This window comes from Microcebus murinus, chromosome 7 (assembly GCF_040939455.1).
Source record: "Microcebus murinus isolate Inina chromosome 7, M.murinus_Inina_mat1.0, whole genome shotgun sequence".
In the NCBI taxonomy this organism is placed as follows: domain Eukaryota; kingdom Metazoa; phylum Chordata; class Mammalia; order Primates; family Cheirogaleidae; genus Microcebus; species Microcebus murinus.
The window spans coordinates 50,542,776-50,569,046 of NC_134110.1; the positions used below are offsets into that span (position 1 = coordinate 50,542,776).

The 26,271-nt window shown below is 32.8% G+C and overlaps 1 long non-coding RNA gene across 1 annotated transcript; it reads right to left on the reverse strand.

The window, feature by feature from the left end:
* Positions 1-1,799: 1,799 nt before the first annotated feature.
* LOC105880657 (uncharacterized) lies at positions 1,800-3,487 on the reverse strand. Its single transcript, XR_001158363.2, has 3 exons — positions 3,245-3,487; positions 3,059-3,151; positions 1,800-1,879 (listed from the first exon to the last, which is right to left on the reverse strand). It is a non-coding gene; the product is annotated as an uncharacterized LOC105880657 (long non-coding RNA).
* Positions 3,488-26,271: the final 22,784 nt, after the last annotated feature.

Genomic DNA, 26,271 nt, shown 5'->3' on the forward strand with positions numbered 1-26,271 from the left:
TATGCAGTGTTAGGCATATCCTCTTTCCTTGAAAAATATTTTTTAAAACTGTATAGAAAAATAAAATAAAAAAATGCAGATCCTATATTCATATATATCTCTTTCTAAAACTAAATAGTTTAATAATCAAAATTATTTTCATATCCCTTTAAAATATTTCATGGTACTTTGCCTATGAAATATTAAGTAATGATCTACTCAAGTATATAGTAAACAAACAGAATTTTGATTCTGGAACACTGTTCTTGAGCTTATTTAAGTACAACATTTGCCCAGAAGGAAAAATAAGCTACTTTGATCTGCTAACTCATGCGTAGGGGTGAGTCTTCAATTTGCAGACTATTCAAACTTGTTAGGTTCAACAGCCAGGTGTGAAGAAGAAAAAGTACAACCTATGAATTTCTCTTAGAGATGCAGATTGTACCCTCAGTTTATGTGTCCTCTAGAGGAGAAAATTTGATATTTAAGATGTAAAGTCTGAAGAAACAAATAACTTCTCAATAGAATAGAGCCTGGCTCTTTCCCTATTTTGTTTTTTCTCTTCCTTAAACTAAGAGTTTCATGAGGATAGAAATGTCCCCTTAGAAATTCTGCCAAAATTGTAGCAATTATTTCAAAACCCTTGGCAACGCTTAGTGGAAAAGAATTACAAAGGTAGTTAAAAAGGTACATTCAAAATGATAGTGATCACATTTCTATAAGTATTTTACAGTTTATAGAATTTTATTTATATACATATACACATATAAACTTTTATAAATGATATATGCACATATATACTTTTATAAATGTGTGTATATATATTTCTATCCTTGTAAAAAAAAAAAAACCCTAATGCATAAAAGCAATGTGCTAATACACTGATTTCCCAACTGAGAGAAAACTGTCTCAATGAGATTAAGCAATTTACCATAGGAGAAATTTGGAAAGAGGCAAAGCAGAAGGAGTTAATTAGACTCTTGATGGATATCTCTTTTCCTTACACCCACAGGTCTATTTAACATCCATTTCTAATTTTAAGTGGATTTTTCATTTCTCATTCTTCTCTTGTGGTTATTCTCATTATACTTTTCTTCCATCTGATATATAAGTCATTATTTGTGTAACACAAAAATATTTTTCTTCAACACTAGAGCCTTTATTTGGGGGGCATATAGTAACATTTGCATCCAAATGTGTCAGGATAGGTTATCTTCTGCTGTGGTAGCAAAACCTCCCACAACTGCAGCAGCTGTTTTCTATGCTCCACACCCACATCCTGTCCCTCAGGTACAGGCAACAACAGAATCTTTTCAACATGTGCTTCCACAATCAGTGTGGTAGGAAGAGGGGGCCAAAGTGAAATTGCTAGTTCCTATGGCTTCTACTGGAATTGAAAAATGTATTTCTGAGAAAAAATATTTTTTGGCTTATTTATTTCTCTATTTATTTTCCAAAGCAATGGCATATGGGTCAGAAGAGTTCAACTCTACCATGCACCTAAAGTACCAAATATATTTGTTAAAAAACTCTAAGATTACCAAATGTATGCTATAGGAATAAACAATTTCAAAATTAGGTGAATATAACTAATTCACAGTATAAAATGATTCAAAATATGATATAATGAATTCATTATACTTTCATTAGTAACAATATAATGATAACAGACTAGGAAGTTCATAATCAGTAACAGAGGAAGAATCAAAATAGTCCCTGAGATTTAGATCAGTAAACTCAAAATAATTCCCATTTCATAATATGAGTCTGTCACCAGAATAACATGTAGATTGAGAATACAATTTGAAAATTTTACTCACTTGGGAAATTTATATTTTTAGGAGACTTCATTCCCTAATATTTTAGTGGTCTTCAATATTGTATGAAATTCTTCAATCCCCTAAGAGAGATACCAGAAAAAAAATAGTGCTTTAAACCCAAAAGATATTATTTAGATCTTTAAATCACATACTATATTAAATAGCAATAGATGTGGAAGTAAAAAATAGATAATTTCTATTAATTCAATCTATATATATTTGCTGAGTACCTAATTGGTAATAAACTATTTTTAAGGCCCTTTGTTTTAGCAAGGAAAGAGAGAGAATACAATGCATTTACCCTACTTAGGTATTAATGTCACATAGTCTCTAATCATAACCCTGTTTCACTTTATTCAAATAAACTATCCAAAGTAGATAAATATACAGGTTTTGCTGAAGGATACTTCTTAATTAGAACAGCCATTATCAAAAACAGTATGGAAGTTTCTCAAAAAATCAAAAACTGAACTACCATATAATCCAGCAATCCCACACTGGGTATATATATATCCAAAGGAAATGAAATCAGTATGTCTAAGAAATATCTGCATGCCCATGCTTATTGCAGCATTATTCAAAATAGCCAAGGGTTGGAATAAACCTAAGTATTCATCAACAGATGAATGAATGAAGAAAAGTGGTACATATACAGCAAGGAATACTATTCAGCCATAAAAAGAAGTCCTGTTATTTGTGAACATATGGATAAAATTGGAGGACATTATGTTAAATGAAAGTAAACTTGGCACAGAAAGATGACTACTATACTTTCTTACTCAGATGTGAAATCTAAAAACGTTGATCTCATAGAAGTAGAGAGTTGAATGGTGGCTAGCAAAAGCTAGGGTGTTTTCAAATGGTGATTGGGCTTGAGGAGATGTTGGTTAATAGATACTAAACTTCAATTGGGTATGAGCAATAAGTTCAAGAGATCTACTGTACAACATGAGGATATAGTTAACAATGTATCATAGTCTTGAAAAATGTTGAGAGTGGGTGTAAAGTGTTTTCTTTAAAAAGTGATAACTATATGAGATAATGCATATGGTAATTAGCTAGATTTAGTCATTCCACAATATATACATACTTCAGATATCATGTACATGATCAATACATGAAATTTATCTGTAAATTTAAAATATCAAAAAGTAAATATATTTAAACACTTAAAAAAAAAGAAAGCCACTTCCTTTTTCCTTCAGAATACTCACATAAAACCTTATTGAGCATGAGAAATTTCAGTTCCATGAACTCACTTGATCAGAAATTCTGTCTGCTTTTTAGTTGGCACTTGCATTCTTTTCTCCACTGTCATTTTTCATGTTATCAGTTTATAAACACTCCTGTGACTATATTAAATGGGAAAACAGATACTGAGAATGTAATTTAGGTTACTAATAATTTGACCAGGAGTTAATTAAAGGGAGTCTATCCAGGTGTACCTGATATAACCACATGAGCCTTCAGATCTGGTGCTGGAGGTCAGACACAGATGAAGAAAAGGTGATTCAAAACACAGGAAGGATTCAACTTTTCTTTGCTGGCTTTAAAAATGTGGGGGCCTGCCTGACAAGAAATAGCACTTGTCTTCTTGGAACTGAGATAGAACCCTGGGAGGATGTATTCTGCTATTAACCTGAATGAGCTTGAAGTGGATTCTTCTCCAGAGCCTCCATATAGGTGATCCAGTCACTCAATCCCTTAGCAGAGAATCTGGTCAACCACACCTGGCATTGTGACATGTAGCCATGTAATATCATAAATGGGTATTGGTTAAGTCACTAAGACATTGATATTTCATTATGCAGTAATATAAAATTAATATGAGAAGGATTTTAATTGCCAAATTCCCCCAATCTATGAGACAGGTAGAAAGTATCAGGTTCCTCCATAACTCAAAATGCTAGGTGAAGTATCTAGCACAGTGCTATTCAGTAGAAATAAAATATGAATCACAAGTTCAAGATATAAATGTAATTTCATTTTTAAGAAAAAGACTGAAAAGAAATAGGTATAATTAATCAAAACCAGATATTTTATTTAACTTAATATATTTAAAACAGTATCACCTCAACACTGTTCTTTTGGCAGAATACCTAGATCTGTATCCTCTGTTGCTATTTTCTCAGTGACCGTGAGCATATTAATGAACTGTTTTGAGCCTTTGGAGTTTGTTCTGAGTATTTTAAACTACATACATGTAATATCTGTTTTATAGTACATACTGAATAAACAAAACTGATTACTCTGATACATTTTATTACACCTAACCAAGATATTTACTCATTATATATTCACAGCAACAATATGAGATTAATGTTTTTTTTCCTTAATTCACAGGTGAGGAAAATGAGCCTCAGAGTTACTAAATAACTTATCTGCACTGTCTCAAAGAGAGAGAGTTTCAGAACTGTTATTTAAACTGATTAACTTCTGATTGTATTATTTACATTGTATGTGTCTATGAGAGAGAAAGAGAGAGAGAGAGAGAGAGAGAGAGAGAGCGACAGACAGATGTGGTAAAATAGAGTAGGAGAGATAAGACAAAGAAAATATAAATTATATTATAGTTGCTTTTTCCCCTTACCCAGCCTTCCTTCCCATTAACATAATACATACTAGAAAGGACAGTCTTACCAATGCCAAACTATGTTTTGACTTTTATGAACATAAACTAAAATAATGAGTTTGATTGTTACAATCAGGGTGCATTTGGGGACTGTGTGAAAAGTTCAATTGTTCAGACAAGTTAGCAGTCAAAATAAGGAAGAAAGAAGAGTGTGTTTATTATTTTAATTATATTTTAAAAATTAAGTAGGATGTATGAAAAGTGTTATGTGACTTCCTTATCTGTAATGATCAGATAGTTATTACTTTGTAGTAGTCATGTACTCGTCAGTTTATAGATGATTCACTTAGTAAGAAAATACTCATAATTCATAGAATGATAGAATGGATACATTTGCATATTGCAACATTGATTTTTCTTAGTGACTTCAGCAAGTATTAAAAGAAAAGTTAAGGAAAAATATTACTACCAGTAATACATAATAATCATAGATAAGGAATTTTTGGTAGATAGATTGGTAGATAGATATAGACAGATACATAGATAGATATTAGATGCTGTGTTAACACAAAGCATTAAATTGTCTAGGTAGATACACATATAGCAGATCTTTTCCTATATTTAACTTTCCTAAGACTCAAAGGATACAGGGAAGCACAAGGCACAGAGGAGATATTTCGTAAAAGTTCTCAAGTCTATCAAATGCAGCACCAAAATAACCTTTCTTTTTGTTCCTTACATTTGGATGCATTTTAGTTTAGGTTGAATAAAATTCATCATAGTAATCAGTTTTGTTTTTTGAGTATGTACTATAAAATAGATATTATGTATACATAGTTTTAAATATTCAGAACAAACTCCAAAGGCTCAAAAAAGTTCATTAATATGTTCACAGACACTGAGAAAATAGCAATAAAGAATATGGATCTAGGTAATCTGTCAACAAAACAGTTTATTAAATGATGCAATTTCAGTTTGGGTACTCTTCTCTGTTACATACTCTTAATTACCAAATAAGAACATGTTTATGTTTCCATTCTTCAACTTGGCATGCCCCTTAAATGAATAAGTTCTAGTTCATTTAAAGTAATCAATTTAATATGACCAGGCAGTTTCTTTTAAATTATTTTATACATAGGAATTCCTCATAACATTAGTAAATGCCATTAACATGTTTACAAAGAAAAAAACTTATTTTAGGACAATGCATGGAGATTTGTTAAGAATCATTCACTCAGCTACTCATCCCCAAATACATGTAGAGTGAGATATTTGTTAACATTTCCCCTTTCTTAACTCTTCCTTTCTAGGATTTTGTAGTCCAATATTTTGTCAGTAGTTAATATATTTTGTGGAGAGTTAAATACATGTGTATAAATTATAGACCTACTGAATATAAATATTCTCTACTATTAAAATAAAGATTAATAATCTGGGAACTGTGACCATATATAATAGTTAATTTCTTATATAATATTTTCCAAGCCTTAATAGTGTACACTTACAGATATTTCCTTTTTATTTATTCACAGCATCAATATGAGGTGAGTGTTTATATCCCTAATTCACACATGAGGAAAATGAGCCTTGGTGTCATTAAATAACTTATGCCCAGTTTCAAAGAGAGTGAATGGCAGAACTATTATTTAAATGACTTACGTCTGATTCAAGTATTATTTACATTGTGCATATGAGAGAGAGAAAAATAATAGAATATAGTAAGAGAGATGAGAGAAAGAAAATATAAATAATAAACAAAAATGAATGAGCCAGCCAGATACAAATGTCTTGAAATATCAACTATATTATTTTATAATCAAAGTTTCTACAACTATTAGTTTCTGTAAGACATGTTTTTTTCGCCTTAGATGAAAAATGATGCCATCCATTCTCTTACTCAATTGATGTTGATATGTGAGTAGTGACAGGATTGTATGAGAAGAGTCAGGTTGTAGAAATGAGTATGGGGCTTTAATGGTAAGAGAGAAAACCATTCTCTGTTGGGGCAATGTTTTGCTTTACTTAATTATATGATCCAAATAAGATTTTTTAAAAATTGGGAAACAGCCAGAGCTTATGTTCTATTCCTTCGACATCTTAAGATGTACGGAGTACAAAGATTTGGCTCAAAATTATCTACTTGATTCAATTGTGTAGGCTTGAAATAAAATTTTATGAGATTTTGCAGTGCTGGATTCTGTAAAAAATGGGTCTGCATGCTGAATAAGTTCTTATCCATTGGTTTATTTGACTGATTCTGTGTAACCAAGTATCTGCTGTCTAGTCATTCTTCCCAAGATCTCCAAAATCTGATCTATACCTCTAGCCTTCCTAGGGAAAGGCAAAGATATACAAGTAACCCAAAGGTCAAAAAAAGAAAAAAAAAACAAAACTTTTATCGGGTGGTGGGCAGATGGGAGGGGGGAGGAGGGGAAGAATTTATACTTACAAAATAGGTGCAATGCACACCACCTGGGGGTAGGACACGCTTGATGTTTTGGTAAAGGGGAGGCGGGGGAGAGGAATGGCAGGGGCAATATATGTAACCCTAACAATATTTGTACTCCCATAATATGATAAAATAAAAAAAGGGACAAGGAGGAAGGGATTTCAAATCATTTAGCCATTTGACCATGAAAATAAAATACGCATATTATTGTCTAAAGAACAATTATTACTTATTACTTATTAACACTGAAAATTGCTTGAGCATGTAACATTCATGTATCCATTTCATTCATTTTAAAGTACAGCAAACGTAGATGTATCACCCATGTAAAGGTATTTACATCACACTAAAAAAATAATTAAGTTGCTCACAATTTATCACAGCAGAGACCTACAAGAACCATCTTCATAGGAAGTAGTATCAGGTTAGGAAAAACTGAAATGTACTTAACAAATTGCAAGAGGCTTGTTGTGGAAGAGTCTGAGACATTACAAATTCATTCATCGGGAGACTCCACATTTTTGAAAGTTTTATCTCTAAGAGCCCTACCAGCTTCTCACAATGAATTTTAGAGAAAAATCCCCTCATGCTTTCAGCAATAGGAAGGTAAAGGAACCATTTCCAAATTCCCCAGAACATTGTGTACTTCTTAACAAGGTCTGCCTGCAGGAGAAACTATTTCAGGAGAGCTTAACCTTTTGAGGTTTTATCAGAGCCTACATGACCTTTGGGAAGGAAAACACAAAACTGCAGCCCCCTCTAGGCTTCATGTGGAAAAGGAGATATACCCAAAATGTTGATGGAAATGTAAACTAGCACAACCTCTGTGAAAAGCAGTATGGAGATTTCTCAAAGTACTAAAAGTAGACCTGCCATTTGATCCAGCAATCCCACTACTAGGTATCTACCCAAAGGAAAATAAATAATTTTTATCAAATGATATCAAATGATATCTGTACCTGAATGTTTATCACAGCACATTTTACAATTGGAACCAACCTAAGTGTCCATCAATTGATTAATGGATAAAGAAAATGTGTATGTGTATACACACAAACATACCCCATGAAATATTACTCAGCCATAAAGATGAATGAAATAATGTCTTTTTCAGCAACTTGGATGGAACTGGAGACCATTATCTTAAGTGAAGTATCTCAGGGATAAAAAAAATAAATAAAAAGAAACTCACATATTCTTACTTATAAGTGGAAGCTAAATCAGAGATACATATAGTCATAAAGTAGTATAATGCACATTGAAAACTAAAGAAGTAGATAAGGTGGGAGTGGAATGAGGGATAAAAATCTACTTATCAGAGGCCAAGTGTGGTGGCTCATACCTGTAATCCTAGCACTCTGGGAAGCCGAAGCAGGTGGATTGCTGAAGGTCAGGAGTTTGAAACCAGCCTGAGCAAGAGCGAGATCCCATCTCTACTGAAAATAGAAAGGAATTAATTGACCAACTAAAAATATATATATAACAAATTAGCCAGGAATGGTGGTGCCTACTATGGAGGCTGAGGCAGTAGGATCGCTTGAGCCCAGGACTTTGAGGTTGCTGTGAGCTAGGCAGATGCCACAGTACTCACTCTAGCCTGGAGAGCAAAGTGAGACTCTGTCTCAAAAAAAAAAAAATCTACCTATCAGGTATAATGTACACTATTCTGGTTATAGGTACACTGAAAATCCTGACTTCAGCATGATACCATTCATCCATGTAATAAAAATTTACGTATACACCCTGTTGGGTTGGCTTAGGGTGGAAATCGGAAAAGTACATATAGGACACAATGGAAACTCACCTAGTGATCATAAAGCCTATAAAATAAAAGCACGAGAGTCTGGAGAGACCAGAGGTTGTAAATCTAACTTCAACCACAGACAGCTGCAGCTATGCTGGCATTCCTATCCTCCCCTGATAAGGATGAAGCTAATCCACTCCCTTATCTCTGCAGGTGTTGCTCACTCCCCCCAGAAAAACCCTCTATAAAACCCCAGATTTTCCCTTCCTTCGTGGTGGATGCTTTTTTTTGGCCTCCACCCATCTGCACCCAGATGCTCATATAACTGGCATTTTGCTACACCTGTGGCTTCATGTGTCTTCCTCTCAGTTCTGGACCTAATACACCCTAAATTTTTTGAAACAATAAAGACATCCAGTCTAACCTAGCCATTCTGTCTCACCTAAGTGTGTGGGGGAAAGAGAAAATAAAAATCTGAGAAGCATATGTGAAGTTCACAATTTCGAGTCACAAGACCTAATCATAAGGTTAAAGAACACTTTCCCTCCTTGTACCATACCTTGTCAGCACATTACTAAAGGCCTATTTACAGCAGTTCCTTTTCCCCAGTACATCATGTCCAGCTAACAAGAAACAAATTACATTACATAGTAAAAGACAAGAAAACACAATTTTAAGAGACAGAGCAAGCATGAGAACCAGATTTACATGTGGCAGGGATGCTTGAATTAATAGAGGAAGGGAAAATAGAACCATATGATATGCTCAGTAAAAATCACAAAAGAAAGAAGAAGAGTAAAAGGTAAAAAATAAGAACAAAGAATAAGGGTAGTAAATAGAAAACAGCAGCAAATATAGTAGATGTTAATCCAGATACATCAATAATCACTTTCAATGTCAATGGTAAAAATGCACCAATAAAAAAGCACAGATTGTCACAGTGGATAAAAAAAAAAAGCCCAGCTTTATGTTGTCTACAAAAATCCCACTTTAAAGACACATATAGTCTAAAAGTAAATGGATATAGAGAGATCTACCATGTAAACACTAATCAAAAGAAACTAGAAGTAGCTATATTAATTTCATACACAGCACACTTCAAAGAAAGGAAAGTTACCAAGGATAAAGAGAGGCCTTGCATAACAATAAAGGAATCAATTCTCAAAGAAGGCATAACAATCTTTAATGTGTTTGTGCCTAACAATAAAGCATCAAAATACCTGAAGCAAAAACTCATAGAAATCCAAGGAAAAATATATGAATCTACTGTTATAGCCAGATACCTCAATGCTCCTATCAGAAATGGACAGGTCCAGCAGGCAGAAAATCAGTAAGTGCATTGTTGAATTTAACAACACCATCAGTCAACCAGATATAATGGGCATCTATTGCCTACTCCAACAACAGCAGAATACACGTTCTTCTTGGGCTCATATGAAACATTCAAAAATATAGATTACATTCTGGGCCATAAAAAACACCTTAACACATCTTAAAAATGAAAATTATACAACATCTGCTCTCATAGGGAATGAAATCAGAAGTCAATAACAGAAAGATATCTGAGAAAGCCCCCAGTAAAGGGGAATTTAACAACATACCTCTAAATAAACATGGGTCAAAGGAAAAATCTCAAGAGATATTAAAAATATTTTGAGCTAAATAAAAATAAGATACCACTTCTCAAAATGTGTGAGACTCAGTGAAAGCAGTGTGTAGAGTGAAGTTTATAGCATTGACCATTAGGAAATAGGAAAAATCTAAAATCAATTATTTTGTTGAAGAAAAGAAACCAATCTGAAAAGGATATGCATTGCATAACTCCAACTGTATGACATTCCAGAAATTCAAAATTATGGAGATAGTAAAAAGATTAGTGTTTGCCAGGGGTTGAGTGGAGTTAATGATGAATAGGCAGAGAACAGAAAATTTGGGGGCTATGAAATTACTTTGCATGATGCTTTAATGGTGAATCCATTTTACTACTAATTTATACAAACCCCACAGAATGTACAACACCAAGAGTGAACCTTTACTATGGACTTTGGGTGATAATGATGTGTCAATATAGTTTCATCAATTGTAACAAAGGTACCACCCTAGTGGGGGATGTTAATAATGAAGTAGGCTATACCTGTGGGGTTGAGGGTAGAGGGTTTATGGTTTATGGGATATCTCTGTACTTTCTTATGAATGTGGATGTGAGCCTAAAACTGATCTAAAAATAAAATCGATTAAATTATTTTTAAATATGTTGCAATAATCATAATGTATCATAATCAAATTACATTTGAATTTACATTTGCCAGTTGTATGGCAATCAAAATGGGAAATTATCATTTTTATTAAAATAAATACTTTTACACAGAAAATTCAATCAACAAAAAATTAATTTATGACAAAATATGGATTGCTTTGGCCATGTACCAAAGTGATATGGAAACTTAAAGGATATAAACAATTTAGCCAAAGAAAGTTTTTCCCCTTCATGGATGATTTTTTAAAAAGATAAAAATAATATATTTAAAAAACCTCATTATTGATTCATATAATATTTCCCATATTTACTCAATTTAGCTTTTGTATTTGTAAGATATTTGAGTATATCCTCTTTGATTAAGTACTTTAAAAATAATACTTTGGAAATGTCATGGGTAATAATATAGTATTACTAGGATTTTATTTTTAAAAAATTAATTCATATAAACATCAAACATGAAAAAGTAGCATTAATTCTAAAGCTGAATTCTTGGAATTAGTCACAACAAATAATATCTAAGAGTTTAAGAAAATAATTTTTAGAATTATATTTTAGAGTTCATTTGGCAAATGGTAATTAAAAGTTCCTGATCACTCTTACAGTGCTGGTGGGACTGCAAATTAGTGCAACCTTTGTGGAAAAGAATTTGGAGATACCTCAAACTGATAAAAATAGAAATACCATTCAACCCAACAATAGCACTGTTAGGCATCTACCTAAAAGAGCATAAGACATTCTATTATAAAGACATCTGTACCCAAATGTTTATGGCAGCACTATTCACTATTGCAGGGACATGGAAACAACCCAAGTGCCTATCAATTCATGAGTGGATAATTAAAATTTGGTATATGCTCACAATGGGATATTACTCAATTCTAAGAAACAGTGAGCTAGCACTGCTTATACTATCCTAGATTAAGCTTAAACCATTGTCCAAAGTGAGGCGACACAAGATCAGGAAAATGGGCTCCACATGTACTCTCCATCAAATTCGTACTAATTAAAACTATGGTGTTCAAATGGTGGTGGTGTTCACCAGGGATTGGGCGGGGCTAGACCCACATCTTAGAGATGTGGTGAACATTGTGAAGAGGAAGGGCATACCTCTAACCCTTCCTAAGGAGAGGCAAAGATATAAAATGAAACCAAAATGTAAAAAAAAATCCAACAAAAAACCATTTATTGGGTGTCAGGCAGATAGGAGGGGGGAGGAGGGGATGGGTGTATACTTACATAATGAGTGCAATGTGCACCACCTGGAGGATGGATACACTAGAAGCTCTGAGGGGGGGGAGGGGTCACAAAGGCAATATATGTAACTTTAACAATATTTGTACCCCCATAATATGATGAAATTTTTTTAAAAGTTCCTGATCAGACCATCTGAGATCAGAATTCATCTCCGATATTTATTAGCTGAGTAGCCATGGACACTTCATTTCAATGGCTGTTGCTGTATGTCAATGGGTATGTTCTTAGGATTAAGTGAGATAAACTACATATAATAGAAAATTACTTGGCACATCATCAAGATTTAAGACTTATTTGTTATTGCTTTTTATAGTCTTTTTACATAGAAGTACAATCTTTCTTAAAACTCACAGCACTTCCAGAAAACATTTCAAAATTAAATTGGCTAAATTCAAATAAGAACAGAGAATAAAATTAATGGACAATAATGCCAGAAATTGTGATGGAAATTGTATATATACTATATCCCAGTTAGTTTTCAGAAGAATATTTCTGAAATGAGCTTTTGTTTATTTTCTAATTTTAAAATTATACTTAGGCCTACTATGTTTAAATAAATTAGGACAGGTCACACAGCTCGTGTATCTTGTTGATGAAATTTTGGCTCCAGGGCTGAGAGGAAGGGAGGGCATGATGAAGAAGGGATGACAGATGGATAAAAAAATAGGATAAGGATGAAAAATACAAAATAAAACCTTTTTCTCTAACAACACGTAGTCAATACTCAGTGCTCAGTAATTTTTGTTTGTTTTTCTTAACATTCTGATCCCTCTTTCTTTAACTATTTTTTTGCTTATTCAGTTACCATCTAATGTACTTCATTTTTTTTTCACTACCTGCAGAAAAATCCACATATTCGCTTTAGGAACTACTATGTAAGTTAATATAGACACTGTAATGGAGTAATAAACATAATGAAATAATGTTATCCTATTATCACATTGCTATTTAGGAGACTATCAGGTTGTGAATATAAAGATGTCTCATTGCTATGTGGATAGAACTTAAATGTGGTTGTAGATAATGATCATGCTCATGATAAAACCTTCTGCCACTGGGGAGTGGTGGATGTGGAATTTATACGTATATGTTCCAGACATAACTCTGTATAGAGCTTGAAAAATTACCTAACTCAATTCTAACACCAGCATAATTACAGACTGATTTAAGTACTTTGTCTTGAAGAAAAAATAAAATGTTCTTTTATTTGTAAGACATAGAAGATTACGGTTCAAATAAAATGGCTTTAAAGTAGAAAATCAATAATACTCCTGGGGCCAAGGCAATGTTTAATATCCTTGCACTGTAAGTATAATGGAATGGAACAGTAGAGGGATCTATTTGCTTACTAGCCTCTAATAATAACAATAATAATTTTAATAGGTAAATTTTATTGATCATTTATCATGTTAGGTACTGTAATTATTTTACATGTCTTATCTCACTAATACTTTTTCTATTTTACACATGAGTAAAATGAGGCTTAGAAAAGTTGGCATTTGCATTATGTCAAATAGCTACTAAACGACTGAGTAGAATTAACCATGGCACAAGATTGCTTCCGCCTGAGAAAGGCATTACAGTGATAAGGAAAGTAGTATGTACAGAGAACTGGATAAACTAGAGTATACACGTGGAGAGAGAGAAAGAGAGCCTTAAGAAATATCTAGATACTTTACTAACAAGATAAATTGGTAGTTAGTAGTATTTCAAATTAAGTGAAAACTAGTATAACATGCATAATAATGTCCCCTTAAATGCCCACATTCTAATCTCCAGAACATCTGAATACATTATTTGCATACCAAAGGAACTTTGTAAATGTGATTAAGTTAAATTTTTTTTAATTGAAAGGATTATACTAGATTAGACAGGTAGGCACAATGTAATCATAACAGCCCTTATACTGAAAGAGAGAGGAAGGAGTGTCAGAGTCAGAGAGAGGTTTAAAGAACTTGCACTACTAGCTTGAAAAAGGGGTCATGGTTGGGAGTACAGGGGCCATTAATCAAGGAACACAGGTGGTCTCTAGAAGCTGGAAAACACAAGGAAATGGATTTCCCACTTAAGCCTGTAAAAAGGAATGCAGCCCTGCCAACACATTGATGTTAGCTCCATAAAACCCATTTCAGACTTCTGACTGCCAAACCTCTAAGATAACAAATTTGTGTGTTTTTAAGACATTAAATTTGTTGTAATTTGTTAAAAAAAAAATAGAAAACAAAACAAAAATCAATGCTCATAAAGATTAAAGGTCTAAGAGAACATTAAGCATTTGCAGAAGTGCATGTTAAGGACAAATGCTAATGAACAACAATAATAGTAGCCACAATTTATTGAACACATACTATGTGCAAACCAGTTATGCTCACTTCAACTGATTGATAAAGGGTCCAGAATTAATTCTATTTCCCAGCATATGAAACAGTTTCAAAAATTTAAATGTATTCCTCACAGACAGAGAAATGGAAAGTAACATAGCCAGAAAGATATAAGACATTCAGAGGAGAAACTCAGGAATGTGATGTCATTGAATTAAGGAATATCTATAATAGATAAAAATCACCTTCAGTTACTGCTACAACAATATATTTAGGCTGCCCGACTGTCAAAATTCCATGGCTCAGGAGCTGGTGAAAAATCTGTATAGAATATTCTGTTACTGGCTGGGCATGGTGGCTCATGCTTATAATCCCAGCATTTTGGGAGGCTAAGGAGAAAGGATAACTTGAGCCCGGGAGTTTGAGCCCAGCCTTAGCAACACAGTAAGACCTTCTCTGTACAAAAAATTTAAAAATTAGTTGGGTATGGTGGCATATAATTGTAATCCCTACTGGGGACTACAAGTCTACTTGTAGACTACTACTGGGGAGGTTGAGGCAGGAGGATAGGTTGAGTCCCAGAGTGCAGTGAGCTAAGATGATACCACTGCACTCCAGCTTGGGCAACAGAGCAAGAAACTGTCACACACACAAAAAAAGCCTGTAGGTAATGCATATGAAATTACCTTACAGTATAAATACAAAGTCAAAAAGTTTAAATTGATTCAAATATGTTTGATGAAATTTATTGAAGTTTCTAGTAAAGTACTACCTTTTGTATTAAATAGCATTTTAAAATTTATATTGTCTTTGAACTAAAAAGAAAAAAAAACATATTTTTACTTAGATGTCTCATATCACAGAAGAAATTTTTATATGTGTTAGAATGAAACCAAGAAGTAGATATTAGGGAGGTCTTAATTTTATTAAGAGTGGGATAAACATGGTTCCACAGCTTAGAGATCTGTTGGTGTATAGACTTTCATATACTCATGAATTGAGTTATTCTCTAGCAAAATCCAGAGGGAAAACATTTTGAACCATAATCAATAAATTATTTTATTTGCATGTTTCTAAAGTTAAATAAGTTTAGAAATATGTCACAGAGGTTTCTTATTTGTACAAATTTATAGAGTGCACATGCAATTTTGTCGTATGCATCACTTTCACAGTAGTCAAGTCAGGGGTTTTAGGGAATCCATCACCCAGATAACACACCTTGTACCCATTAACTAATTTCTCATCATCCTCCCTCCTTCCACTACCTCATCATTCCTAGTTTCCATTATCTATCATTCCACTCTCTATATCCATGTAAACACATTTTTTAGCACCAATATGTGTACGAACATGTGATATCTGTCTTTCTGTATCTGGCTTACTTCACTTGAAATGATGACCTCCAGTTCCATTCATGTTGTTACAGATGAAATGATTTCATTCTTTTTTATGGCTGAATAGTAGTGTGTCATGTATATATACACCACATTTTCTTTACTCATTCATCCATTGGTGGGCACGTAGGTTGATTCCATATCTTTGCTATTGTGAATAGTGCTGTAATAAACATATGAGTACTGGTGTCTTTTTGATATATTTCTTTGTTTTACTTTGGATAGTACTCAGGAGTGGAATTACTGAATCAAATGGTATTTCTATTTTTAGTTCTTTGAGAAATCTTCATATTATACTGTTTTCCATAGAGGCAAACATTAGTATGTTTTCCATACTAGTTTATATTCTCACCAACAGTCTATAAGAGTTCCCTTTTCTCCACAACCTCCCCAGAAGTTAAATTTTCTTTTGTTGTTGTTGATTTAGTAATACTCATCCTGACTGGGATAAGATGATATCTCATTGTATTTTTGAGGATGTTAATATGAATGGCAATTTTTTAGCATAATCAATATCAGAAAGAAGAAATACAGCGGTTTGAATTTCAGCAGTTAAATAACTAATGCTATTATGAGTAGATAAGTTGCTACATGGTGTACCAGAGGGGAACAGGCTTTAGGAAAAAGATCAATTATAAGCTTTTAGGGAAATCAAATGTAATGATAATTCTTGTATAAGATGGTGCATGAAAGGAAAGAAGATTCTGAAATGTGTGTGATGTGAGAAAGAAGAGTTAGCCCCTCAAGGGAGGAAGAAATGAATGTGGGATTTGTGGAAGAATGGAATTAAAGGCTATGACAAAGATCCCGTATATCAAATGCAATTCTAGGCAATACAAACAAAATGGGAGGTATCAATAAACCAGATTTCAAACAATACTACAAAGCTGTAATAATTAAGTCAGTTTGGAATTGGCACAAAAATAGGGACATTGATCAGTGGAACAGAACTGAGAACCCTGATATAAAACCATCCTCATATAGCCATCTAATCTTTCACAAAGCAGACAAAAACATTCACTGGGGAAAAGAATACTTATTCAGTAAATGGTGCTAGGAAAACTGGATAGCCACATGTAGAAGGCTGAAGCAGGATCCACACCTTTCACCTCTCACAAAAATCAACTTACTCTTGGTAACAGACTTAAACTTAAGGCATGAAACTATTAGAATTCTAGAGGAAAACGTTGGAAACACTCTCCTAGACGTTGGCCTAGGAAAAGAATTTATGAAGAAGATCCCAAAGGCAATCACAGCAGACACAAAAATAAATAAATGGGATCTGATCAAACTAAAAAGATTTCGCACAGCCAAAGAAACAGTCATGAGAGCAACCAGACAACCTACAAAATGGGAGAAAATTTTTGCATCCTACACATCTGATAAGGGGCTGATAACTAGAATCTACTTAGAACTCACGAAAATCAGCAAGAAAAAATCAAACAACCCTATCAAAAAGTGGGCAAAGGACATGAACAGAAACTTTCCAAAAGAAGACAGAATAATGGTTAACAAACATATGAAAAAATGCTCAACGTCTTTAATCATCAGAGAAATGCAAATCAAAACTGCAATGAGATATCACTTATTTCCGGTAAGAATGGCCTTTATCAAAAAGTCCCAAAATGATAAATGTTGGCATGGATGTGGAGAGAGAGGAACACTCCTACACTGCTGGTGGAACTGCAAAGTAGTTCAACCTCTGTGGAAAGCATTATGGAGATACCTTAAAGCTATACAAGTAGATCTACCATTTGATCCAGCAATTCCACTACTGGGCATCTACCCAAAAGATCAAAAGACACCTGCACTCAAATGTTTATACCAGCACAATTCACAATTGCAAAGTTGTGGAAACAACCCAAGTGCCCATCAATACATGAGTGGATTAACAAAATGTGATACACACACACACACACACACACACACACACACACACACACATATATATATATATATATATATATAGAGAGAGAGAGAGAGAGAGAGAGTACTATTCAGCTGTAAGAAATAATGGTTATATAGCACCTCTTGTATTTTCCTGGATAGAGCTGGAACCCATTCTACTAAGTGAAGTATCCCAAGAATGGAAAAACAAGCACCACATATACTCATCAGCAAATTGGTATTAACTGAGCAGCACGTAAGTGGACACATAGGAATTACATTTATCAGGTACTCGGAAGGTGGAAGCGGGAAGGAGGGGATGAGTATATACATACATAATGAGTGAGATGTGCACTGTCTGGGGGATGGTCACACTTGAAGCTCAGACTTGATGGGGGAGTGGGCAAGGGCATTATAGGTAACCTTAAAATTTGTACCCCCATAATATGCTGAAATAATAAAAAAAAAAGACTGTGACAAAAATGTGTGATTATGTGATTGAGAAGATTGTGTTAACAATAATAATAATAGAATGTCATTGAACATTTCAATATTGTCACATTCACTTAATCAAGCCTATCTTATTTTACTTAACCTTTGTACAGCCTTGCTCATCTTATTGAAACCTTTACTTCCTTGGTTTATATATGGGTAGGAATTATATGTCTCTGAAAGGCTTTTTCTTTAATGTTTGCTTTACTTTTTACTTTAAACATATTATATTAAACATGCACTACATAGATCTATTGTTATGTATGCATATGAAATATGCATTACATAAATGTAAATGCATATTTACACAATGCATATATACACAAATTAGCAGTAGTATAATTAATTTCCATGGATCCAACATTTACCTTTGATAGTCATCAACTTATAACCAATCTTATTTCATTATATCCCCCACATTCCTTGCAACTATTATTTTAGAGCAAGTCCCATGGATCAATATCAGAGAACATTTTATCAGTATGCATCTCTAAATGACAACTGTTCTCTAAAAATAAAATACAATGGCAAAACCACTCAGACATTTATAAATTAACAATAATCATTTAATATCAGAATCTTCAGTCAGTATTCAAATTTGTGTTTGCCCTAAAAAATTCATTTAGCAAATTACAAAATATTCACTTGAAGCTGGAGCCATAAAAGGTCTGCAGGATGTAATCAGTTACTGTCTTTAAGGTTCTTTTAACCTATGTGCTTTCTGCTCCAACTTTCTGTCTCTCTGTCTGACCATCCCAACCCTGGCAATTAATTTGGAGAAGTAATTGGAAAATTTGTCATTAGCATTTCCCACTGGCTGAATTTCGCTGATAGCATTCTCTATCATCTATACTTCCTATAAATGGGTAGTTGAATTTAGAGACATGACAAAACTCAGATTAGAAAAGACTAGCTCAAAGGTTGGGGCCACTTTTTCTTAGGCTTTCTATGAATGTCCTTTATAAGCTTCCATTTCTTACCTAATGCTCATTAGTGTTAAGTTCTGACCAATATTTTCTAAAAAAATAGCTTCAATAGCAATACTAACTATATGCTGAAAAAAAACCTTTATTTATATATTTGTATCCCAGATTATTGTCTCAAATAGCAGAACTGAATACCTACCTGTTCAATACTTTGTAGTCATAGAGGTATCTCATAATTATTGTGTTCAAAAGTAAGTAATCTGGGCCTGGCGCGGTGGCTCACGCCTGTAATCCTAGCTCTCTGGAAGCCCGAGGCGGGCGGATTGCTTGAGGTCAGGAGTTTGAAACCAGCCTGAGCAAGAGCGAGACCCTGTCTCTACTATAAATAGAAAGAAATGAATTGGCTAACTAATACATATATAGAAAAAAATTAGCCGGGCATGGTGGCACATGCCTGTAGTCCCAGCTACTTGGGAGGCTGAGGCAGGAGGATTGCTTCAGCCCAGGAGTTTGAGGTTGCTGTGAGCTAGGCTGACGCCATGGCACTCACTCTAGCTTGGGCAACAAAGTGAGACTCTGTCTCAAAAAAAAACAACAAAAAAAACTAAGTAATCTGTATTTCCTTGGAAGTATACTTTTTATATTCACTATCTATACATATGTATGGATTTCAGATAATAAGAATATGGACTTTGACATTAGGGATATTATTATCCATGCTCTTCTAGCTACTTTCTAAATAAATTTCATAAGTCAATTAATTAATTAATTAATTAATTAATTAATTAATATAAGCAATTTCTAAAATGGAGCTACCTGTAACAGTAAATATTTGAGTGCTTACTATGAGAGAAATGCTCTTCTAAGTGCTTTACAGACATTTTTCTGAATTGAATGTTATATTAACCTTATAAAGTAGGTATATTATTTTAGTTTTGCAGATGAAAAATTGAGACACAGAGAGGTTAAGTAACTTGTCCAGGTAGTCTGTTTTGAGAGTTCATATCATTAACATACATTACATAATATTTTTGAAGATAAAAATAAATAGCCTAGATAAAAAATTAAAATAGTGTCTAACACAAATTAACTGATATTATATGTTGACTGATATTAACATTTTATTATTAAGTTTAAAGTTTCTTAGTAGGGTACATAACACTATTTACGTATTGACCCTTATTTTATTTCCAGTCCATTTCTACATGCATGAAGAATTGGTCCTGTTCTGCTATCCTGTAATTTCTCACTAATGTCTTATGTTTTTGTCTTTTTGCACTAGAATACGCTCTGATCACCCTTGTCATCTTGAAAACATAATATATTCTTTAAGACTCAACTCACATGGCCCATATTGGGAAATCTTCCTGAGGTCTGAGGCTGAATTTCTTTTTGTTTACAATTGTATCAATGAAATCCTCAAATTTAAGCTTCCAAAGGAATACATCTAGTCTCTGTTCCATATACCCCCTTCCTTCACGTCATAGCTTGATAAATTCTGATGTCACACTTACTGATTTTTGCTTAGAAGGACTCCTCAAATTCACAAATAATGCCATACTTGCTAAAGCTAACAGATTAGGAACACTATTCTTGATTTATCTGATCATTACACATTATATGTACCAAAATATCATGATGTGCTCCATGAATATGTACAATTATTATTTGTAAATTAAAAATTAAATTTAAAATATATTAGATAGATGATAGAGATAGGTGAGTGATAGATAGATAGATAGATAGATAGATAGATAGATAGATAGATAGATAGATAAACAACATTTGAAAGTGTTTGACATCATTTGGTCTTTCCAGTGACCCTGTTCTCTCTTTCTTTCCATAACATGACTCTCTAGGTTTTTCATTTTATTCTCTATTAGTTCATTTTTATTCTCCACTTTCCTTAAATGGAAATGATGATAATCCCCAGAATTCTAGCTGAAGCCATTTTCTATTTATAGTCTACATATTCTGTCTGGGGTCTTTAATTCTTTACCATTTTGTGTTAATGCCATGGCAGTTCATTGAGGTAGAAATGCCTACTGACATTTTTGATACTAAGAATTAAAGATTTAAAATGATATCAGTGATTTAGATTTATAAAAATCATGTTTTAGAATTGGTAGTTGGAACAGTAGAAATGAATGAGAAGAAATTAAATAGATGAGTTTTTTAGATAGGAGAGAAAAGGGGACACAGCCATATCTATATAGTACCATATTTCTCCAGAAGTGTCCCCATTCAGGAAATCAGAATAGAAGACAGGCCAGGGATAAATATGTGGAAAAGGAAACCAAAACAGAAATAGAAAAAAATGGGACTATATTAAACAAAATCATCTGCACAGCAAAGGAAACAATCAACAAAATGAAGAGACAATCTACTGAATGAAATAAAATATTTGCAACTATTCACACAACAAGGGACTAAAATCTAGAATATACAAGGAACTCAATTCAATAGTAAAAAAAATATATATATAACCCCATAAAAAAGTAGGCAAAGGACATAAATAGACATTTGTCAAAAAATGAACTACAAGTGGCCACCAGACATTTTGAAAAAATGTTCAACATCACTAATCATGAGAGAAGTACAACTAAAACCACAATGAGATACCATCTCACCCCAGGTAGAATGGCTATTATCAAAAGATGAAAAATAAGGTATGCTGGCAAGGATGAGGAGAAAAGGAAACTCTTATTCATTGTTAGTGAAATGTAAATTAGTATTGGCATTATGGAAAAAAGTGTGAATATTTCTCAAAAAACTAAAAGTAGAACTACCAGCAAACCTGCTATTGAATATTTCTCCAAAGGAGGAGAAATCAGTATATCAAAGGGATAACTGCATTCCTATGTTTATTGAAGCACTGTTCACAAATAGCAAAGCTATGGAATCAACCTAAATGTCTACCAATGAACAAATGTATAAAGTATGGAATATATACAAAATAGAATACCATTTGACCGCAAAAAAAGAATGAAATCCTATCATTTGCAGAAACATGATGAGACTGGAGGTCATTATGTCAAGTGAAATAAGCCAGACACAGAAAGACAAAAATCACATGTTCTCGCTCATGTGTGGGACTAAAAAAGTTGATCTCACAGATGTAAGGAGTAGAGTGATAGATACCAGAAGCTGGGAAAGGTGTTTGTGTGTGAGGGGTAGATGAAAAGAAATTGGTTAATCGGTACCGACATACAGTTGAATAGAAGAAATAGGTTATAATGTTCAATAACAGAGTAAGGTAAATTAGTTAACAGCAGTGTATTGTATATTTCAAAATAGCTGTTAATAGAAAGAGGACTTGAAATGCTCTGAACACATAGAAATGATAAATACTTGAGGTGCTAGATACCCCAAATACCCTGACTTGATTAATAGACATCCTATACATGTAACAAAATATCACATGAGCTCTATAAATATGTACAAATATTATATAGCAATAAAAATAAAAGAAGTTAAAGAAGTGGAAGAAAACACTATTGGAAGCAGGTCAGGCAGGGCAGAAAAGTTTCAAAAGAGAATATTCACTAAAACAGAGTAGCGCAAATTTAACTTCTGTGACTCCATCTAATTCTAGAAGTCTTTAGAGTTATCTTTAAGGCATATTGTTTTTCGTAGCTCCCAAACAGTTTACTGAAGATTTTGGAGGAGGCAGCACAAAGAAATAATAGAAGGGGTCTTTATAACTCTAATCATTGTCTATAGATCATGTAAATAGCATATTTTATACATATGCATTTTTCTATATATGTTTATGTATTTATACATATATACATACATAAAAATATATAAACACACATGTAGGCTTTAGGGATTCAGAAATTATTGAGTGTATAGTAGTTTCTTCAGCATAGAATACCCATCTCTACACTCTAATCTCCTCTTCCTTCACAGACAATCCTTATTCATACCTTAAATCTCAGTTTAAATGTGACTTCTTAGAAGTCCAACTTTACCAATTGCTCATGTTCCGTCTTTGTAACACTCAGTATTTTTGTAATAATTTAACAGGTGCATCCATTTAATAAATATTTATGTCTGTCCTCTGTATGTTGACACTGGCTTACAGTTGGGATAAAGTTGTGATTTAGCTGGATGATGACCCTTTCTTATGGAACTTAGTGTCTAGTAGGGAATCTGTCTCTAAATGTTCTGTGAAAAATGCTATCGAGAGGTATGGAGTGTATGAAGGCTCACAATTTTGGAATTTTTCCTAGTCTGGAAAGAGGACGAAAAATAAATGTTCTCAATAGAAAATGATTTTAGGATATAAAGTTTTTCCAATAATTCGCATGCTTATAAGAAAGAGGTGAAGATATCTAGAGGCTTGGCATTTAGATGTAATAAATTACAGCTCAACATATGATGTTAATTGCAATTTTTAAGCTTTCCAAATTCCTTCATATGCCATATTATCTTGTATAAAATTTTCTTTTGTACAATAGGTGACCTAAGGGAATCTGGGGAAATCTTATGAAGTTTGACTCCCTCAATGTCACCCTTAATTTTATTTATAAATTTAGTTTTTACATATTTACATTATGTTTCATTAACTTTGTAAGACAGCAAGCAATGCCCTCAGATGAATTTATTTGGAGATAAAAAGAGAAAGAAAACCAATACCGTGCACTCATATTCAAATTAATGTGCTAGGTAATTTTGCATTAAAGTTTGCAGTAGGTTCAGGGATGCTTCAGGATGTTCAGATGCAGATGTCCTCAGCATGGTGTCTGGGCTTGCAATGCCTTTCACCAAAAAGCAAATGACTTGAAAATATGGGAATAGTTATATTTTATAGAGATTCTGAGACCTTTGCCAGATGGGGAAGCAGAACCATTTAAAAATACCAGAAAGACTTTTAATAGAGCTGTCAGATTTTAACATTCTAGGATTACATAATTATTGTATGCTCTAATGTGTGCCAGAAAAGAAAGGTTGGGAAGTTAATGAGTGAATCCAATTGCTTAGTTTCTGTGATTGTGAACATCTCTGCCAAGTCAAGGCTGTGCCCTCCCTATTCATTCACCAAAAAAATAAGATCACTATACATATGTATTTTATTTATAATATTGTAAGTTGACTTCTCTTTTAGTTACAGTGCTGTAAACAGAAGTGCTTCTCCCAGTTAACTATTCAATAGTCTTAGTTTCATCCAAATTTGTGTAATCATTGTTTCCCAAGCATGCCACATGCACACCTGCTTGTTTTCTTTTGCCATGCTGTTTTATTCTTTAGATGTTTTTACACTTATCCTCTAATATTTTTTTCTCCCCAATGGTAGCCAGTCCCCACAGCCCAGCTCATGCTCCTATATTTAGAACTTATCACTTATTCTTATCATTTTTCTTCAATCACTGTCATTGTTACTGAGAGGTTGTACAACAAACATATACAGAGTATATAAACTATTAAATTTCATGCCAAGTATTTAGGAAGTGGTTCCAAAATCAAATATCTATGTACCTATCTTCTATCAGATATATGACCTAGATACAAATAATGTAAAGAGTGTACAAAAAAAAGTGCTATAATCACTCCAAAAAATAATTTACTTCAATCTTGATCATGAATGATCCAGCATGAATTAGCTAAGCAATTATTTTAAATTTATCCATGTCTTTTGATTTATCATTTAAATTATATCCTCATAAGAAGAAAACAAATACTGTATAATTTTGACCTCTAATTTTTAGGCAAAGTTTTTCGCAGATTCAACAAAAGGTTATTATATACCAAGTATGAACAAGGTGCTATTTTAGATAATTTCATAGATATTATTGTATTTTTATCTTTTTACAATCAATAAATATTGATTACAATAAAGATCGGCAAAATCACATATTTGCATACTGCTTTTCAGATTTCATTGCAGATTCTCAGTTTGATATTATCTTTTAATATGCTGTTTCATTTGGGTTAGTAATATTTATTTTATAAGGAGATACATCACATTAAACACTTTTTCTCAGTATAATAAAAGCTCAGTAATATTACATTAAAAAGTTATATTTTCTAAATATTTAGAACACTGCTTACCTATTCAGGTAAACAGCAGTTGAACTGAGATTGTAAATCATAGAACTGAATGGTAATACAATTTCTGAAGCAAAGATAAATTCTGAGGACAAAATATTTCTCAGAAGTGAAATTTGTGAAAGCTGATCAACATAACAATACAACAAAAAATAGGCTTTAGACATTCTTTCCTATCCACTACATGATTTTTTAAGTTTGGAATGAAAAGTAGATATAGTCAACTTTCAAAATAGAATAAAGAATTTTAAAAATATTTTAAATTCATAATGACTTTCATACATTTTGTGATGAGCCATGTATCATCAGCTACTTTGCAGATGCATATATAAATCTGACTTACACATTATGTTTTTAGTATTTTTATATATAATTCTTCAATACTTTTAATTTCTTCAGTCCTTGTGCAGGAGTTGATAAATGAATTTTCTATTCACAGAGGGGGTTTTTGCATCTTTTATGAAATGTAGTTGGAGTTAATTATCTGCTTTGGTACTCAATGTGTTTTAAATAAGTATAGATGTAATAACATGTATTAAAATTAATTCTTGTCAAAAAATTTTCATAGAAATACATACTTTTTGAGCTTGTGTGTCACAATGAATTCTGAACACAGCAACAAAAAAGTCATATTTAGATTTTAAAATTGCTAATTAGACCATCCCAAATGCCTAATAACACAAAATTTCTCAATTCCTATTTGAATGACTCTGATTTGCTTTAAACTTTAATCATTTAATTTTAGATTATTAAGCTTTTCCCAGTTCCCTTGAAATTAGCCAATATAACTTGTTACAATTTTTATAATACAATAATGACTCAGTATAAAGTTGAATAATTATAATATGATGAATATTATAATTCTAAAATTACACCCATAAAATGTGAGATATAGTTAGTTCTAAATAATAAAAAAAATGCTTAACGCATGTTAGGTTTAATTTTTAACTTTTTGAAACATTTTGACTCTCTTGGGAGTGTGTGGCCTGAAAGGTCTTCTTGTAGTAGAATAATTTTATTTGACTTTAATGATAACAAGGAAACATTTTTAAAAATCTGACTCACCCCAAAACTAAACATAAATGAGTTTAAAATGCCTTGTTTTTGTATGTATGGGGTAGT